Genomic DNA, 18,983 nt, shown 5'->3' on the forward strand with positions numbered 1-18,983 from the left:
TAATATTTTCTGCTGGTAGAGTGAGGACATGCTCTGGCAGGCCCAATGTAGCAAATCTGAAATCTGTAAGTATATCAGGGTCACTTATTTTTCTTGTGAAGCTGTTGTGTGTAATTAAATATAAAAAATTTGTTTGAAGATACCTTCTGGGTAATACCAATAGTGCTGGAATTACGAAAAGTCTTTAGCTGGGTTGTCTGCATACTAAATTATCAGTAAATGTTTTATGGGTTTTGCAGGTCTGCGGCAGACTGACAAGTCAATTTCAGAGTTGTGGCTGTGTACAGCTATCAGTATGGTGCCTGTAAGTTGGCCACCCTTCAGTTTCTCTAGTCTGTGGGTTCAGCTGGCCTTCTGCCATTGCATATATCAAGATCTTAACGCCTTTTTCACATTTGCCCCTTTCATGCATCCAATAGGCTGTAGCAAAGCAATGTGATCCTTGATGAAGTGTCAGTAAAAACTGACAGGGGATTTGCCACAGAAGAGAAAAGTAAAGAAATAAAAAGCTTAAACAAGAAGATTAGAAGACAGAAAAATATTTTCCTTTGGCTTGCTCACTGCAGGCGTGCTGGTATCAATTTTTCCTTTGTTGTTTTCTTGGTGAGAGGACAATCTCACTGAATATATGCACACAATAAAATCAACTATTTGGCATTGTTACAATTCATTATTAAAAGATGTATATTAATTAACTTAGTATCTATTTTGTTTTATTTTATTTTGTCTGTCCTGTTTTATTTTCTTAGACTTTGTGTGTGCTTAGGAACCAGTCCCATACGTCTGATTTCCAGTTTTATCATAGAACTAATCTCATTGTTGTCAGTGGGATTACTGGAATTGTACTAGAGAAAATTCTATGTAAGTATATTAGCCCCCACCCTTTTTAATATAGTTGAAATGTAAGCATGCACAACAAAAGACTACAATAACAACAGGAAGTTCTTAAATAGTTGGCTTTTTCTGTGCTGATTTATTTCTTATTATTTACATAGCATAATTTTTGGTATAATTTATTTTGCTGAAATTGTAAGATAATAAATATAATCATAATTGTAACTAATAAAATAATTCTAATGCTTTTATGCAAGAGTAAGATTTGTATTACTGTTTTTCTTAGAAGCTGTCATCTTAAAATAAGGTGACTTCTTCTAACCGCTTACATTACTCCCTATCATTTAATAGATTCCTTATTGCTGAGTGGGACTCTAAAAATGCAGTTCCTTGGAATTTTAAGTAGTTGGAAAATAGGGACTCAACTGCAAATAGTTCAAAATGGCTTACGTTTTGTGTTCTCAGCAGTTAGATTGGCTCATTTTCTGTTATGCTATGCCTGCCTTTGAGTTACTAATCTTCAGCACTTTGAAAACTAGGCTTCAGTATTTTCAACTGAACACTCCACTTCTTGCTTTGAAAATACTGGTCTGACCATTGTGCCTTGGCTCCTTCCTGAGAGCAGTAGGGATGGTCATTAATGCTGTATTTTCCTCATTTTTTCCTACCATGCATATCCGTTGTGCTTTCATTTGTTGCTTTTATTAGCATGTGTGGTAGGTTTTTCAGCATACTTTGCTTTGTGCACTTGGATCTGCTGGCTAAGCATGATGGATTTGTCTGTCTTTTTTCGTGGCCAGTGAAAGTGTCCTTATACCGTCAAGCACTTGTTTCACCTCGCTGCGTCGCAACAGCTTACACAAGCAATCACAATAATAATGCTGTTCTAAGAAATAACTGCAGAGGCATCCTACTTTAAAAACAGTAAGAAAGAAGTATATTCTTCTGAATGTCTTTGAGACAAGGCAGTCCCACACTTGATTTTGCCATGGAAGTCTCTAACTTCAGCAAGCTGGATTGTGCTCTACTATTATTCTGACCTCTTTAAGTGCCTGATTAAGAGATTTATGTTTCAAAGGACTAGAAAGTCTTTAGCGCCTACAGTGTAAAATTCTTTATTCAGTGAGACTCAGGAAGGATCTCTGATGTTCTTCTGTACTATAAACCATGTCTAAATGTATTTAAGGTGACATTGGGCAGGTTGCATTTGGTAAGGTAGAAACCTTACAGAGAAACTGAATTAGGTAGGAGTTTATTTTCACAGAATGATGTTTCCTTGGCTATTGTTATTTATTTTTGATCCAAGTTCTTTTGGAGAAAGAGAGAATCTGATTGTGAATTAACTGTGGGATCAGTTACAAAGTACTTGAAAACAGCATCTGATTTTGGTTGAAGAGTTGATATCCTCTGTATGTGCTCCAGACTTGAAAGAGGACAAATGAGAGGGAATACTTTTGTAAGTAATGAGTCAGTCATGCTGCTGTTGCCAGATATATAAACTGTCAACATTCTCACAAGACCTTGGCAATGAGGCTGACATTAACTGCAAAGCCATTCCTGTAATCTGTATATATTTCAATTGTGCTTATTGCACAATCTTCTATATAACATTTATAAGAAACATATATCCATATTTTCCATATATGGGAATGTTGTCAGATTTCAGAAATAGATCTCTTTGTATAAGTACATAGTGCACACCTAAGTAAAAACTATGCTTTTTGTCTCATTCAGGTCTTCCTTCCTCCACACAGTGAGAAAATATCAGGTTCAGGCTATGCTGGTTGTTTTCCAAGTGAGTGCAAGTTAGCCTGTGCTGCCTTAAACTACATTTTGCCCTGAAGCTCTTTTCAGAGATAGTGATCCTGAAGGTGTGCTCAAGGAGTGTGATCCATGTGCTCAGGGTGGAGGCTGTGAGCAGGTAGGCAGTCGTTGCTCTTCAGATTTCCATGCAATTCTAGGAAATTTCCTTAAAGAAGGCTGATTTTGAGTGTGTGTGCAAGCAGCATCAGTAAGAACAGCCTTGCAAAAGCAGTGAAAAGGATTGTCGTTGCTGTTGTCAGCCTACGCACCAGCTCCCTCCCGTGGCTTAGCTAAAACACATCTATATTTTTATATCGTATGTCTCTTCGTTGAGATCCAAATAGACAAGAAAAAAGGTATTATGGGTTCTGGAGTACCTTTTCACTAACTGGTTCTATTTCTTTGCAAAAATATCAAGGATTTTTATTCATTGCTTAGAGAAATCAACAGATGCTTTCAAAACAAGCATGAAAGAGCTATAATGAAAGGCAGGTAGTGATTAACAGAGTTGTCTTTATCCAATGTGTATTCTGTTTTCTCTTGGGCTTTGAATACAGAACCATACTGACAGACGTTAAAGCGACTGGACTGTGTTATTTGGTAGCAATGGTGGGAAGGGAAAGAGCAGGGAACGATCATTAAAGAAGCTTTTGACAGTTTTCTTCATGCTTTCTATTAATATAAATGAACTACAACCTCTGTTGTTTTCCGAACACATCAAATGCTTGTTGTGGAGAAAAGGAACTGTTTATTTGACATTGATATTAGCAGTATTCTAAATTGCTTTGCTTATACTGAAAAAAAGTAATAATTATTATTTTTTTTACCCATCATGGGATCGTAGAATTGTTTACGTTGAAAAATACCTTTAAGATCATGGAGTTCAACTGTTAACCTAGCACTGCCAAATCCATCACTAAACCATGTCCCTAAGTGCCACATCTACACATCTTTTAAATACCTCCAGGGATGGTGACTCAACCACCCCCAACCCCCCACCCCTCCACCTCCAGGCAGCCTCTTCCAATGCTTGATAACCCTATCAGTGAAGAAACTTTTCCTAATACCCCATCTAAACCTCTCCTGGCACAACCTGAGGCCATTTACTCTTCTCCTTTTACTTGTTACTTGGGAAAAGAGACCCACTCCCACCTGCCTACAACCTCCTTTCAGGCAGCTGTAGAGAGTAGTAAGGTCTCCCCCGAGGCTCCTCTTCTCCAGACTAAAGAAACCCAGTTCCCTCAGCTGCTCCTCGCAAGCCTTGTGCTCCAGACCCTTCCCCAGCCCCGTGGCCCTTCCCTGGACACGCTGCAGCCCCTCTACGTCCCTCCTGCAGTGAGGGGCCCAAACCTGAACACAGGGTTCGAGGTGCGGCCTCACCAGTGCCCAGTGCAGGGGGACAGTCCCTTCCCTTGCCCTGCTGGCCACACTGCTCCTGACAGAAGCCAGGGTGCTGCTGGCCTCCTTGGCCACCTGGGCACACTGCTGGCTCATGCCCAGCCGGCTGCCGACCAGCACCCCCAGGCCCTTTCCCACCAGGCCCTTTCCAGCCGCTCTGCCCCAGCCTGTAGCGCTGTGTGGGGCTGGTGTGACCCAGGTGCAGGACCTGGCACTGAGCCTTCTTGAACCTCAACAACAAACATAATTCTGTGAAAATAAACTCCTACCTAATTCAGTTTCTCTGTAAGGTTCCTACCTTGCCAAATGCAACCTGCCCAGTATCACCTTAAATACATTTAGACATGGATTATAGTACAGAGGAACAGCAGAGATCCTTAGCTTTGGCCCATCAGTCCAGCCTGTCCAGATCCCTCTGCCGAGCCTTCCTACCATCAAGCAGATCAACACTCTCCCTGTAACTTGGTGGCATCTGCAAACTTAGTGAGGGTGCACTCTATCGTCTCATCCAGATCATTGATAGAGATTTAGGCAGGACTGGCCCCAGCACTGAGCCCTGGGGAACAGCACTTGTGACCAGTCACCAGCTGAATGTAACTCCATCCACCACCACTCTTTGGGTCCATCCATCCATCCAGTTTTTAACCCAGCAAACAGTGATAGCAAAGTGTAACTTCATAAAGGAAAACAATGAGTGATTTTAAAATTTATAAAATAAAGACACACAAAAGACAGTAAATTGCTTGATAACACCACAGCATACTGCTAGGCAGATGCAACAGAAAGCATCAAAACAACTCTCAATTAACTGTGAGCAGATTATAATGTAACATTTTTATGAATGCTGTGACATAGTAAGGAAAGGACTTCACAGAGGTGTGTCCATTTTTGTGCTATGGAAACAAAGCTGTAATTTTAGGCAGTGTTTAGCTTGTAATTAGGATGCAGTCAAAAATCCATGAACCTAAATCCTCTTGTAGGACATCATTAAACAGCTGGTTATCACAGAGTGGATGCCTCACAAACAAAATGTAGTGCAACAAGCTTAACCAGGGATGAATTCAGACTCTGAGTAGATAAGGTAAGGGAATGACAATTAATTGGAAGACCATTGTGTTGCAATATAGGGATTTCAAGGGTGGACCTGGGATAAGGTATCTGTTTCTATTGATACTGAAGTGTTTGAGTGGGCTAATGAAGGAAGTGTGTGTATGTATGTATGCTTATCACTAACAACAAAAAAAATCACAATTTCTACAGATTCAGTTACTACAACAGAGCAGTTTATATACATGTATCTTCAAATACAGTAAATATTGTACCTCCAAAATTTTCAATTATAGCTACATGATCCAACCCGATCAGAGTTTTATTAGAGTTGCATAATCAAGCTTCAAAAGCCAGTAGCTTCCAGGATTAGTTTCCACTGGACTTTGATTCCTTTCTAGTTTTTAATCGCAATGATGTGGTATTTTCCTACAGAACATCAGAGCAGTGATTTCACAGAAATAAACAGACCCCTAAAGGCACAGATAATAATATGATGATCTCTCTTCACAGCATTTCCAGTCAAATATTCAGACCTGCTTTACAAGCACTGGCCTGCTCCAAACCAACAGCCACCTTTTGTTTTTTTGGAATTTGTATTGACGGTTCATAGAAAGCAAAAAACATATCATGGAAGCAGTGGCAAGTGTTAAGAAAGGCTTTAATTTTATCAGCTGTATTTATTTCCTGTTCTTTTTGTTGGCCATCTTCTACCTGGTATGAAAGAGAGCATTACATGTCTCCTAGGGCAGAAGAGGAAGCTGTTGAGACTGGCTGGAATGGGGAAGGTTACTTTCCTTACTGGAATACCAGTTTACTTGCTGTGCCTACAGCTTGACTAAGCTCTTCAGCAGCAGATGTGAGAAGCTCTTGCCTCACTGTGTGTCATCAAGGCTGGGAAACAGGCTGACAGTTGTTCTGTGATATGCCTTCTCTTCTGATGCCCTTTTACCCATAACATACTATGTTTCTACTCCATTTAAGGGAGAGTTTAAAGTTCCCCATGGATGTGTTGCCAGCATTTTTTAACTTCAGCAAAGCAACACATTCTCTAGTCCTATTCTTAGAAATAACAAAACACTTCTGGCAAAATTTTGTCATTAAAATTAAGAAGAATTATCAGTCCTTGACAGACAGCTGGTATATACAGTTTCAGATTGTGTGATTAAATTTAAATAGCACTAGAAAAGCTGAAAGCCAGGTCATCAGAATGGGAAAAGGCATGCTAATTTAGCAAGTGTACCAGTCCACAGCGTATAGTTTTGGCCACTATTGTGTCTCTTCATGTCTTTACAGCATTTAAAAAATGTATTTTATGGAACAAGCTTGTGGGAAGAATGAACTTATTAGCTTAGTTGTAAAGTGTTTTAAGTGCAAGGAGTAGCAGGTGAGAGCTGTGCTGCTTAAAAGACCCGATGGTTTGACAGAAAATAATACTGGGCCAAAGCTGCTTAAAGAAAGCTGGAGACAGACGTGTTGTACTTTACTAAGACATTTTCTGAAGGTTAAAGGATGCATATCCTTTTTTACCATTGGCACTGCAGCGGCCTCTGCTCAGTTCTCTACACCAATTACTCTTAATCTTGCAAGAAAACACTGTACCAGGGAGTGGTGTGCATGGCTGACTTTGGCTCAGGCCAACATAAATTAATGTTGCTTTTGCAGCTATAGGGGCATTTATTTGAGGTAAATTTTTCTTATATTTATAGACACCGACCAAAACTTCATGCATGGGAAAGCAGGAGAAAAGGTCAGTACTTGCTAAACTTGTTTCTAAGCCACAGAAAAGGTGTGTAGTGTGGAAGCGAAGAGAAGTCTACAGCATCCTTTCTGCATCCTTCAGCTGTCTTTGCGTGAATCTCCTAAGGTCAAGGCAGAACTGTGGTTCTTTTACTTGTAGAACAGTGGATACTGTCTCAAGGATGTTTGGCTCTTACCTGCCATCTGTAATGGCTTAGAGTGGGCTGGCAGGCTTTATTCTACATTTGAGCATTTAGAAGGAGGTGTCACCTTGCAACATGCTGCTTTGTCTGAAGGCTGTGATTTATGTGATGAGGGAGGTACTAGTGCCCTAGCTGCATTTCCTGATCCTCTTAACCCAGCTGAATAATAACTTACAGAGTGGGAAGGGTTTTCGATCTTTTATTTGTAAATATGAACACTTCAGGAAGATGCTGAAGAGGAAATGGCAGGAAGGGAACATAATGCACAGCCAAGTCAGCTTACCTTTACTGTGGAAAACCAGACCTGAGTCTATACTCTTTGTCTGCCACCTAGTGCATTACATCTCACACCTTCTGTACCAAATCAGCTAAATGAGGGCTACTGAGTGCGGCTCTAAATTTTAAATGTCTCTGTGCTCCAGGTGAAGTAAAAAAAGAAGCAAAGGATAGCAGTGCTCAGTTCAGTAGTGACAAATGCATTCTCCTGCTTGTGCTGTCTCAGGTGTTCTGAGAGCAAATTGAATGTGTAGACTGAGGGCCAGTACTTTCAGCATGGAAACCACAAGTCCTGGAAAGGAGTTTTTCTGCTTATGGCGCCTCTCTTCCAAGGATATATTTATCTTCATTTTTACTGCTTCTTTAATGTGTCACGCAGAAAGTATTTTTAGCTGACTTGACAGGGAAACAAATTCAGAAATCCTATACAGATTCTTCTGAAGTTTCCATCAAATAAAATTCCATCATGGTGAATGTAAGACCAGCACGAGCACTTTAAAGTCTAATTCATTATTTTAAGTTATCTATATGGGAAGAAAATGTTCTGCAGCTATTTAGTCCTTCATTTAAATGTAAATTATTTCAGAAGTTACAAATTCCAGATCAAAACAATGATAAATTTTCCAAATAATAATAAACTTACCCTTCTCCAATACAGAAGATCATGCAAAGGTGCTTAAATTAGGAAGTTTAAACCACTGAGATGTGTATGCTTAGCAGCAGCAATACAACCTGTGCTTAGATCCCGTTCTAAACATCAGTATGCACTTGCTTGCTGTGGGGCCAGACTTAAGACCTCTCCAGTTACACCCAGTTTGAGGGGAGAAAACCTTTGCTGCTAACATAGCTGGCCAAACGATTCAGTGCGCCAGCTCTCTGTAGCGCTGCTCAATGCAGAGGAGAGGCAGCAAGGAGGGAAGGTGTTTATTTTCACCTTGTTCCAGGACCATGTTGCTGGCTCTTTGTTTTCAATGTGTGAAGGACTGACGAAGTGTGCCATAACTAGCCTGTAAATTTCTCCAAAGGCATAAAGGTCCCAGATCCAAAATTTTTGGACCTGGGAGAATATTGGCAGCTAGCTGGCAGCTAGTTAAGAACAGACAGAACTGTGAATTATTCTTCCAACTGCAGGTGGTGATAAACCATGGCATTCTGGAGGTCTATACCCAGACCGAGCTCTGTCTCACCGAAATCTGGTGTTGGTTCAGACTGCAGGTTAAACGCGGTGTCAGCGCCACCAACAGCCGCTCCCCTAGGCGACCGGCCCCGCAGCCGTGTCCCCGCGCGCAGCAGCCCGGCCGGCGCGCACAGGGACCCTGCGCCGCGGGGACCCCGGCGGCGCGCAGCCCCCTGCGGCCGCAGCTCTCGCGAGAGCGGCTGACGAGACGTGGGCGGCTGCCGGAGGCCGGGGCAGAGAAGTGCGCGCAGGGCAGCAGCCGGGCACCGGTCAGTGCCCACCTGCGCAGGTGACGGGCGCTCATTCCACCTGGGCCTCAAGGCAGAATGGCGGGCACTGTTCAGAGAGCCAAGGCTGCAGCTCCGGCTGGGGGGCTCTGCGCCGCCGCCCTTCCCTCGGGAGCCGCAGAGGGCAGAGCCTGCAGCGGGCACCTGGAGCCGCCTCCTGGGGCAGGGACAGGCGACAGGTGTGCCCGGGGGGGGCCCTCCCGCAGCGGGCGGCTGAGCGGCAGGAGGCGGTGGGAGGGCAGCCTGAGGGCAGGGAGGCGGAGGCGGGGTTAGATGGCTGGTTCCCGGTGCAGCCTGCCGCGGGTCCACGGCGTAACAGCCGAAAACCCCTGCTGGCACACGCAGAGGGGGCGGAGGGGGCCGGTGATACTGAAGAAGGGAAGCGTGCAACAGCAGGGACCTGCAGGAGGGAGAGATTCCCCCAAAGGCTGCGGTGCCCTGTCAGGGCCACCTCACCGCTCTGCAGAGTGAGAGGGAAAGACGCGGCGGCCACCGCAGGAGACATGGCGGCGCCGCCTGAGGCAGCCCGGCCTGCTGCCTGTGTAACGGCCAGCGCAGCTAAGGAGAGGCGACGGTGACAGCAGAGGCGGCTCTCCTGGGAGGTGCGCCTCAGCTGACCTGGTGTGTTCTTTGGAGAGGTGTGCTGCTTGGTAGGGGCGCATGTCAGGGAAGTCACCGAGAGGCCGCCAGGCCTCATGCAGTCCACTATTTAATCAGCCGCAATTGTTTCATGTGGGTGGACCAGTGATACAGCCAGGAGCAGCCAGAGGAATATCAGGAGGGGTTACTGAGCCCTGGGAGTGGTGCTAAGGGACTCTGAAGCACAGATAGTTTTTTCATCAGCCCTTCCATTCAAAGGGAGGGGGTTTGAAAGGACCAGTCAAATCTAGCGAATCAACAAATGGTTGCAGGGCAGGTGTCACAGACAGAGGTTCAGCTGCTTAGGTCATGGGTTGTGCTTTGAGAAACCTGGTCTGCTGGGGGCTGATGAGGTCCATCTGTCAGAGACAAAGAGTTCTTCAGTCATAGGCTTGCCAAGGTGGCAAAGGGGGCTTTAAACTAAAGTTGCAGGTGGAGGGGAACTTCAGTCCATCCCATTCCTACCATTTTGATGCCATTGCCAGCAAGAGATGCCCAGATTCTGGAGAGGGATTGCAGGTCAGCAGGAGAGCACCTGAAGAGCAGCATGGAGGAATTCCAGCCACTCCAGCCAGTAAGTCAGCTTCGTCGGGGCCTGACTTAAATGCCTCTATGCAAATGCCTGTAGCACAGAGAATAAACATGAGGAGTTAGAGATGTGCACATGTCTGCAGGGCTGTGATCTTACTGGCATCACTGACATGTGGTGGGATGGCTCCCATGTGTGGAATGTTGGAATGGAAGGATACAGGCTCTTCAGGAAAAACAGTCAGGGGAGATGAGGAGGGGGTGTCACCCTCTATGTCCAACAGACACATCAATCAATGTTAGGAACCCTGTGGTGCCTGACATGTTGGGGCAAAGGGGAGCTGACTTTTCATTGCACTGATTTCCTGTTTTCTGTGCTATAACTTAACAGAATACCTATTGCAGCTTTTGAAGCTCATGAAGCTTAGAGCCCACCATTCAGTAGAAATGGGCTGGAGGCCACTAAACAGGTATCAGATGACAACTGGACTGGTATTTGACCAAAATCAGGGTAGAAGAGCTCATCTGTTTAATTCATTTAAAAGAGTTTCTGTGGAGCTTATCACTAGAACATATTTGGTTGTTCTCTTTCCTAGAGAATAAGGCTTATCTGGTCCTGCATTCATGTCTGTGAATGTGTTTGTATGTGTCTGTATGTCTGTTTGTTTTTCTCCTCTTGGAATGACTTTGGCACCTTGACGATCCCAGCTACATGCTAAGACAGTCTCAGTATACAAAATTCCTGCAAGAGTCATGATGCTGTGTGTCTGTGAGAGACAGATGTCATCAGAGCCCTGCTGGGGAAACAATGTAAGACAGATCCATAAGAAGTGAGGCTTCATTAATTGTTCAGATCATTGAACTTCTTGGCTTTGGATATGTCAGTTGCATACTCTTTGATTTACTCTGTTAAGAGGAGTGTCCTTGGTATGTGGCATCACCTTAGTGGTTTACTTTCACCCTTGAAGATGGTGACATTCTCCATTGTTGAAGAACTTGATATAATCCTAGAGTGGGGTTCGTACTTTTCCTCCAAGCACTGTTTCCAAAATGACAGTCTTGCCTCAGGCATTTTCCTTGTCTTCAGCACTATTTTTTTTTTTTGTGTGAGGTAACAATTATTTTGGCTGAAATGATGAACTATACTGTTCATCCATTCAAATCTCTTTTTCAGTGTAAATGTGTAGAACCCCAATTTGTGGTAATTTACATCTTCAAAAAGTATTTCAGTGAAGTAAATAGAGTTATTTGGGAAGCTTGCAAAAGTTGGTCTGCAGAGTTTTGCTTCATCCTATGTTGACTCTGTCCTACCTTGCAAAACATTTTGTTCCATAAATTTTGCTTTCATGTAAGAAATGTTCATTGTAATTCATACGTTATTATCATTTAAATAAGGTTAATTCATTGACATTTCTAAACTGTATCACAGATACGGGAAAAAAAATGTGCTTGCACTTAAGGTCAGTTAGAAGTCTTCTGATAAGCTTATGGACAGAATTATTCCTGTTATGTGTATATGAGTGGGAATATCAGTGGTTTTTTTAGAGTGTTGACAATCAGATGTTATCACTTATATTTTAATTCTTTTTTCCCAAAAATTGAGTCTGTTTGCTTGGAAGGATTGGCTGCTGCTCAGAGGGCATGGTACCACCCATCACCGGTCTGTACAGCTGCTACTGCTAGAAGCAAAAGAAGGTAACCACTTTCTATTAACAATACAGAGTAGTATGGCAAAATTGGTGCCTAAATTTGTGCCTTGGAGCCAGGCTCCACCTCGGGAGTGAGTTTTCTAGTGGGGCTTGTGTGAGTGCAGATCCTCATATGTGTCATGCTCTCACTCATGGCCCAGAACCACAAACCATCCCTCTTGATTTTTGTCCTTTTTGTCCAGGAAGTGCTGGCACAACAGGCTGGTCAGTGGCCTTGACCCTCAAAGTCCCATTTCAGGAAGATGGCTGCACAACACTCGTCTGCGAAGGGGTGAAATGCAGGGCAGAGAGGCAGGAGATAAATATTACAAGTTTCATGCAAGCTATTTAGGTTGGGATTTTCCCAAGTACAGACTGGATAACGAGGTCCTTACATATGCAGAATGTAACTCTTTTGATGCAACATCAGAAGAGTTGTGAATAGAAGGGGGGAAAACCTCCCTTTTTTTCTTAATCAGAGAGATGATGACAGCATAACATCCCAGTGCAATGACAGCAGAGGAATGGCTTGCTATTAAGTGAGCTTTTGCACCAAGTATGTGCAAACTGGGCTGTATGGCTCTGGCTTATTACCTACCTTGCCTTGTAACTTCATAAGACTGTATAAGGGAACAAAATATAAACAATGTGCTGTGTAGGAGATGATACTGTAAGTGAGAGTGTATCTGGAAAGAAAGTAATGCCAGTCAGTGGGAATCAAGTTAGCAGCCATTTTCTAGATTTAGTATCTAGTAAGATGAGTAAACACTGGATTTCAGATTTGTTGTAGGTAGTCTAAATGATTATTTTAATTAATTTATGTTCTTTCTAACAGTGATTACATACATGCTATGAATTAAACCCACAGTATTAAGAACATGTAGACATTGGCTGTAAATGATGAGCTTGTGTCTTTTTAATAACAGACAGCTCATAATAGAGCAGTGTTAAGATGTAAGAAAGTCACGAGCCATAGTTTTTAAAATGGCGATTGGATTTTTGGTATAGGAAATGAAAGCATTTTCCACTGATCAGAACAATTATGCTTCTTAATAGGGGACTGTTGCCACAGTGACTAGAATGCTCTGATGTCATTCCTAGTAGCTGGTCAACTAATCTGCACTCTCAGCCTCATATTCCAACAGGCTTTTTTTGTAACTGATTTGCGCTAAGAGTGGAGGATGTTATGTGTGCCTTTGGGGAAGGAAGAATGCCCTCAACACACTATCCTTGAACAAGACAGTTTAATTTCACAGTAAAGGGCTGGCAAAGATCTTTTCTATGATCACCTATAGTGTCTATCACTTCTGCTCTACAAGGAAGTCCTGCATGAAGATGACAGTCTTGCTGGGGAACTCCTCAAGGAAGAGGTGTTGAGAAACAGCCTGTCTCACCTTCTCTGAGGGATCTGCTGGGGCAGAAGCATTTTGAAGTTTCAGAACTTTAGAGTTCTCTATCAATGTAGCAAAGGCTCAACCCCCTGAAATGTACTGGTGTTGAAACAGCCTGGGAGCTCAGATGAGTATAATGCAAGCACCTAGACAGATGGTAAGTTTTCCTGATTTCTACTCTGTAGCTATTTGACAATATCCCATTTTTACCCTGGTGTAACCTCTCAGCCAGCTGTGTCAACAGACAGTTTGAGGCTGTGTACACCAATTAAAAAAGGGCAGAGCTTCTGACTTTGGAACATGCAGCAAGAAAGCACAGCTATTTTGTGTGCAGGGAAAGGGTAAATGCTAAAAGGCAAAATACTTCCTTTTTCTGATCAAAAAACCCCAACCAACCAACCAACCAACCAAAAAAAAAAAAATCAGCTGGGTGCATGGCCAAGCCCAAAGAGTGGTGGTGAATGGAGTTACATCCAGCTGGTGGCTGGTCACAAGTGGTGTTCCACAGGGCTCAGTGCTGGGGCCAGTCCTGTTTAATATCTTCATTGATGATCTGGACAAAGGGATCGAGTGCACCCTCAGTAAGTTTGCAGATGACACCGAGCTGGGCAGGAGTGTTGATCCTGTCTGGAGGACAGGAAGGCTCTGCAGAGGGATCTGGACATGCCGGACCGATGGGCCGAGGCCAGCTGGATGAGGTTCAAGAAGGCTCCGTGCCGGGTCCTGCACCTGGGTCACACCAGCCCCACACAGCGCTACAGGCTGGGGCAGAGCGGCTGGAAAGGGCCTGGTGGGAAAGGGCCTGGGGGTGCTGGTCGGCAGCCGGCTGGGCATGAGCCAGCAGTGTGCCCAGGTGGCCAAGGAGGCCAGCAGCACCCTGGCTTGTGTCAGGAGCAGTGTGGCCAGCAGGGCAAGGGAAGGGACTGTCCCCCTGCACTGGGCACTGGTGAGGCTGCACCTCGAACCCTGTGTTCAGGTTTGGGCCCCTCACTGCAGGAGGGACGTAGAGGGGCTGCAGCGTGTCCAGGGAAGGGCCACGGGGCTGGGGAAGGGTCTGGAGCACAAGGCTTGCAAGGAGCAGCTGAGGGAACTGGGTTTCTTTAGTCTGGAGAGGAGGAGGCTCAGGGGAGACCTTACTGCTCTCTACAACTGCCTGAAAGGAGGCTGTGAAGTGGGTGTTGGTCTCTTTTCCCAAGTAACAAGTAAGAGGAGAAGAGTAAATGGCCTCAGGTTGTGCCAGGAGAGGTTTAGATGGGATATTAGGAAAAGTTTCTTCACTGACAGTGTTGTCAAGCATTGGAAGAGGCTGCCTGGGGATGGGGGGGTGGGGGGTTGGGGGTGGTTGAGTCATCATCCCTGGAGGTATTTAAAAGATGTGTAGATGTGGCTCTTAGGGACATGGTTTAGTGATGGATTTGGCAGTGCTAGGTTAACGGTTGGACTCTGTGATCTTAAAGGTATTTTTCAACCAAAATGATTGTATGATTCTATAATTTTTGCATTCTGTTTGCCTCCACCCTTTCCCCTGTCAGTGAATTTTTTCCAAACATTACAGTGAGCACTCCTGCCCATTCCAGTAATTCAACATGCCCTGGTGAAGGGAGAGGGAAATAACATCAGCAAACTGAAATAACCAAAGGATCTCTTTTTCACAAGAGATGCTGTGAGGAGGAACACAGCCCAGCCGCAAGCTGGCAAGCAAGATTGCTCCTAGTACCTTTTGGTCAGGTGTTTTTTTCTTTCACCAGTGTCTCACCAGTAATAAGGCAGCAGAGCTTTCCCATTGCAGTGCTTCCCCAGGCAGTCATGCAGGGCTCAGCAGATGGCCACACTGCAGTCATGTGGACAGTGTGTCAGGTGCTATTCCTGTGTGAGCAGAGATCGTGACAGTTCAATGCGGTACCTCAACAGGAATACAGGGACGAATTAATGTTTAGTCACCGATGTATGTTACTGTACTTTCACTGGTTCAACCAAATGATGTTGTCCTCAATTGCTATCACTTCTTCCCTTGGCCTGTGAGCTTTGTGTGATGCTGCTGTTGAAATCAAACACTTTTTCCCATCAGAGTAAACAACAGCTCCACTGTCTTCACATGATTCATCCATCTGGCATGTCGGTTTTGCCAAATAAACATTAAAATCTCTTGTGCATCACAATTCCTATGAAAATCCTGAAAGCCAGCGCTGCAGACAATAAAGGTGGTATTACACTATGCAAAATTCAGTAAGTGGTTGTCTTTTTGTAGCTATTTTTATATGTTTAAGTTATGGTAGCATGCTGAACAAGAAAAGGATAAAGCTATAGCTTCAGTCATGGTAGGGCTGTGAAACTAATTCCAAGTGTAGTGTCACTTTCCTCGCAGTGTTAAGCATCCAGGTCTCTATTCTTGACAGACGGTAGGTTCTCAGCCAGCATTTATGCTATGCCCTCTTGGTTTTAGCTACATGTTTTGAGGAAACACCCAAGTTTCCAAACTACTACTAGTGAGACTTTGGCAGCTAACCCATCATTCCTTTGTGATAGCTCATCTTTGAATCTGTTGTGAAGATTTTCAAGATTGGCACCTGTGGTTTAGGCATTGCTGATGCTGGCCTTAGGCAGAAAGGGGAATTGCATGACCTTCTGAGCTCCCTGTCAGCCCTGTGGTGTGGCACACCTCCAGGCTACATGCACTGCACTTGGAAGGCACAAGGATGTGAGGAATCCTGCTTAGATCTTCCTGGTTTCTTCTGCAGCCATCAAGAGGTATTATTATTTGAAAGCAAATTCTACTTGTGTATAGCTTTGTCATCACCTCCTGCTGTCACAGGATGCATTAGAAAGTAGCCTTCCATTTATAGTTTGGCAGCGCAAAGAGCAAATTTGATGGTATTGCAGTTCTTTTTACATGGCTGTGAATGAAGGGGGTTCATACAAAGACACATTTGCAATACAGTTTTGTCTAACCTGCCTCTCCCGCACTGGTGTGCAAACCAGGTATGAAAATGGGAAGAGACATAATTGATGAAGAGAACTGGAAGGGCATTCCCATGCATGACTATCAATTTTGGGAACAGAAGACAGCATGGTGGCTGATTATTTTTCCAAACTTTTGTACTAAAGCTATGCATGAGTCTGGAGACTTAGCAACTTTTTAACACTAAGTTGTTTCATGTGCTGTCCAGTGTGAAAGAAGACAATTAAACAGTGAGTCCACAAAATTCACTCAAAACTAAAATTTTTCTCCCTAGGGACCCACAATGCCAATTGTATATTGTTATTTTAAACATTGAGTAACTGCTGATATGTGACAGTGACAACTGTCAGAGTATCTATGAAGCTAATGAAAAAATAAGAGAGAGGTGATGCTGTCAAGGTTTGCTTATTTGTGGAAGTGGTTCATTGTGGATCATTGCACACAATGAATAGAAAAATGCACAACGTACTTACCATGCTGGGCCAGTTCCACACCCACATTCTTGGACGTGTGGGGTTTAAAAGGAGGCTGCAGCCAGGGGTGAAGGGCTAGGCATTTTTGTGCTTTCAGTCACAATGTAGATGTGGTGCTTTTTGTTGGTGTGGACACCCACAGTGAAGGGAAGCAGTCCATACAGGTGCTATAATCAGGGTGGGTATTTACTGACTTCTGAGTGCTTGAGATTTACATCTCAAACACCTTTTGATGTAGGGTTTGGTTTTGTTTTCTGTATTGTGCCGTTCTGTTCAGTGGCTGAACTGGTCCCTAATGTCACATCGGTACTACAAAAAGACACGCTGGAACCATCTTAAGAAAGGAAACAGAACAGAATAGCCACACACTGCACTGTGCCACTGTTAACACTGCTTTTAGATATTTGTATCAATGCCTTTGAAGTTACATCTTTATCACTGATTGTAGTACAAAACTTCCTGGAACACGTCAGTTTAATTCTTTATCTTTGTGCTAATTAGCACAAAAGCAGGGCAATAGCAAAGCCCTAAGTCATGCGTTCTGTACCCAGAACTGTTTATCCACAATATTCATGCTGTTTAATGTTGCAACATATAACCTTCCAAATTTCAACACTGTCATGTTTTCTCATGTATTACAAAAAAAATCTGTAAGATTTAACTCTGCATGTGACAAGTGTATGATAGGAAAGACAGTCAGAGTGGGTGAGAGGTCTGACTCAATGCAAAATTACTTGCCACTATGGGAGGCTGCATACGAGCAGCCTGGCATCAACTAAACACCTGGTTTCAAACTTTTCATCATTATTTTCCAGAAATCGTTGCCCATGTTACCAGCCTGATTTTAGTTATTTCCTGTCTTTTGAAGGCTTGACTGAATGACCTAACATACTCTTTGGTGTGTGTGTGTGTGTGTGTAGCTCTGTGTGTAATGTCATGCCAATACAAAACAGGGTACCCGAAGGCTTGGAAAAGGCAGTTCTTGTTTAGACAGAGTTGTTTCTTTGTAAAGGTTCATTGTATGACCGGTCTTTATTTAAGCAGAATGTCATAAAAACTTGATGCGCCTAAGAAAAATGTGCTTTATCTCATGCTTATAATAAAACGCTGTACAGCCTCAAAGACTAGTGTGCTATCTCCTTTTAATTTCCTTGGAAAGTCCCCATTTTATAGTCTTTATCCAACCTGAAATAAGTTGGGTGTAATTTCTGGAATGAAAGGAGTGGGATGAAAGATCAGAGATGACCTAGGAACTCACTTGTGGACTGTAAATGCCTGTTTCTGGTGAGTCTGCCTGCATTGCAGAGCTTATTGTGTCCCAGCAGCATGTGCCTGCCTTTCCTGCCCTGCTGTTGGAATGCAGAAGGAAAAGTTTGTTGTAAGGCTACCAGTCGGGACCCTCAGAGTCTGGGGATTATTTGCACCTTGCCTAGGGCTCAGTCCTATTATTTTGTCCTTCAAGTGTGACTGCAAAGCCACTTGCCTAGTTGCAGAGTTTGTGACAAAACTGCAACTCAACCTGCACCAAACCTGTGTTGTGATGCCTCTGAAGGCAATGTAGCCCTTCTTACTCACTGCAATGAAGTTTAAGGTGACCTTTATGAACATGAACACCTTCCATGTTGTAAACAATAAATAATACGATAAAAAGAGGTGGAATGATCTTCAAAAATAAACTAGTATCTTAAGCTTGCTCAAAACAGACAGCAGGTTTTGAGACCAGTATTACTACATGCATAATAAACCACTGTGGCTGATGGGGTGTTGCCCAGATGGTGGTGCTGCTCCCTGCCTCAATACTCAGTTAAACCTGTAATGTGAAAACAGCCTCATTAGGAAAAATGGGTCACTGACGAGGAAACGTTTGCTGCAGGGATGACTAAGATATTTATCAAGCACTTGCTTGCACTCTTAACCCAGAATAAGGGCATGAAAAGGTTGATCCAGTCTTGACACTGGATCATCGGACCAGTTGTCTCAGGACATGGCCCTAGAAGGGACCACCATGCAGCCCAGCCCATGCTTCTGTTCAGACAGATTTACACAGTACTGCACTGCTGAACAGGGAAGGTGACAATCTTATTCAATGTTTTTGTTTGTTCATTTTCCTTTCATCAGCTCCATTCCTTCATGCTGAAGCTTGCACCCTACGCCTCCATGCCTCTGCTGTCAGTGTGCAAATACTCACCAAAAGCACCTAAGCTCTTCAAAAAGAGGATAGTGAAGAGCCTTTCCTTTTTCAGGGTGCTGATCTTTCCTGAAAAAGAGTAAGACCTGATGTTAGCAATGTTCAAAGGCAGAGCACAGGGAGATTTTATCTTACAAGCTGAAAAGCAGCAAATCTGGAGGAGCCAGTGTCTCCTGGTGGGGACCACTACCAATCTCCCCCTGCTCACCCTTATCCACTCCATGGAGAACCCCTGTCTTCCTGTTCACTCCAGACATGTTGTTCTCACAGGTGGAGATACCTGTGCTGAGGCATCTCTGGACACAGAGCATGGCCACTGCCAGGCTGTAAGCAATGCGGAAGACCAACCCTG

The 18,983-nt window shown here is 43.8% G+C and overlaps 2 long non-coding RNA genes across 3 annotated transcripts; both read left to right on the top strand.

The window, feature by feature from the left end:
- Positions 1 to 778: 778 nt before the first annotated feature.
- On the top strand, positions 779 to 5,718 carry LOC119140955. Its single transcript, XR_005101796.1, has 3 exons — positions 779 to 861; positions 2,569 to 2,629; positions 5,596 to 5,718. It is a non-coding gene; the product is annotated as an uncharacterized LOC119140955 (long non-coding RNA).
- A 3,232-nt stretch (positions 5,719 to 8,950) lies between these two features.
- On the top strand, positions 8,951 to 17,565 carry LOC119141672. Of its 2 annotated transcripts, XR_005102007.1 has the most exons (3): positions 8,951 to 11,627; positions 12,940 to 13,168; positions 14,567 to 17,565. It is a non-coding gene; the product is annotated as an uncharacterized LOC119141672 (long non-coding RNA). The 2 variants fall into 2 exon arrangements; XR_005102006.1 differs by having other exon boundaries at positions 8,951 to 13,168.
- Positions 17,566 to 18,983: the final 1,418 nt, after the last annotated feature.

This window comes from Falco rusticolus, chromosome Z (assembly GCF_015220075.1).
Source record: "Falco rusticolus isolate bFalRus1 chromosome Z, bFalRus1.pri, whole genome shotgun sequence".
In the NCBI taxonomy this organism is placed as follows: Eukaryota; Metazoa; Chordata; class Aves; order Falconiformes; family Falconidae; genus Falco; species Falco rusticolus.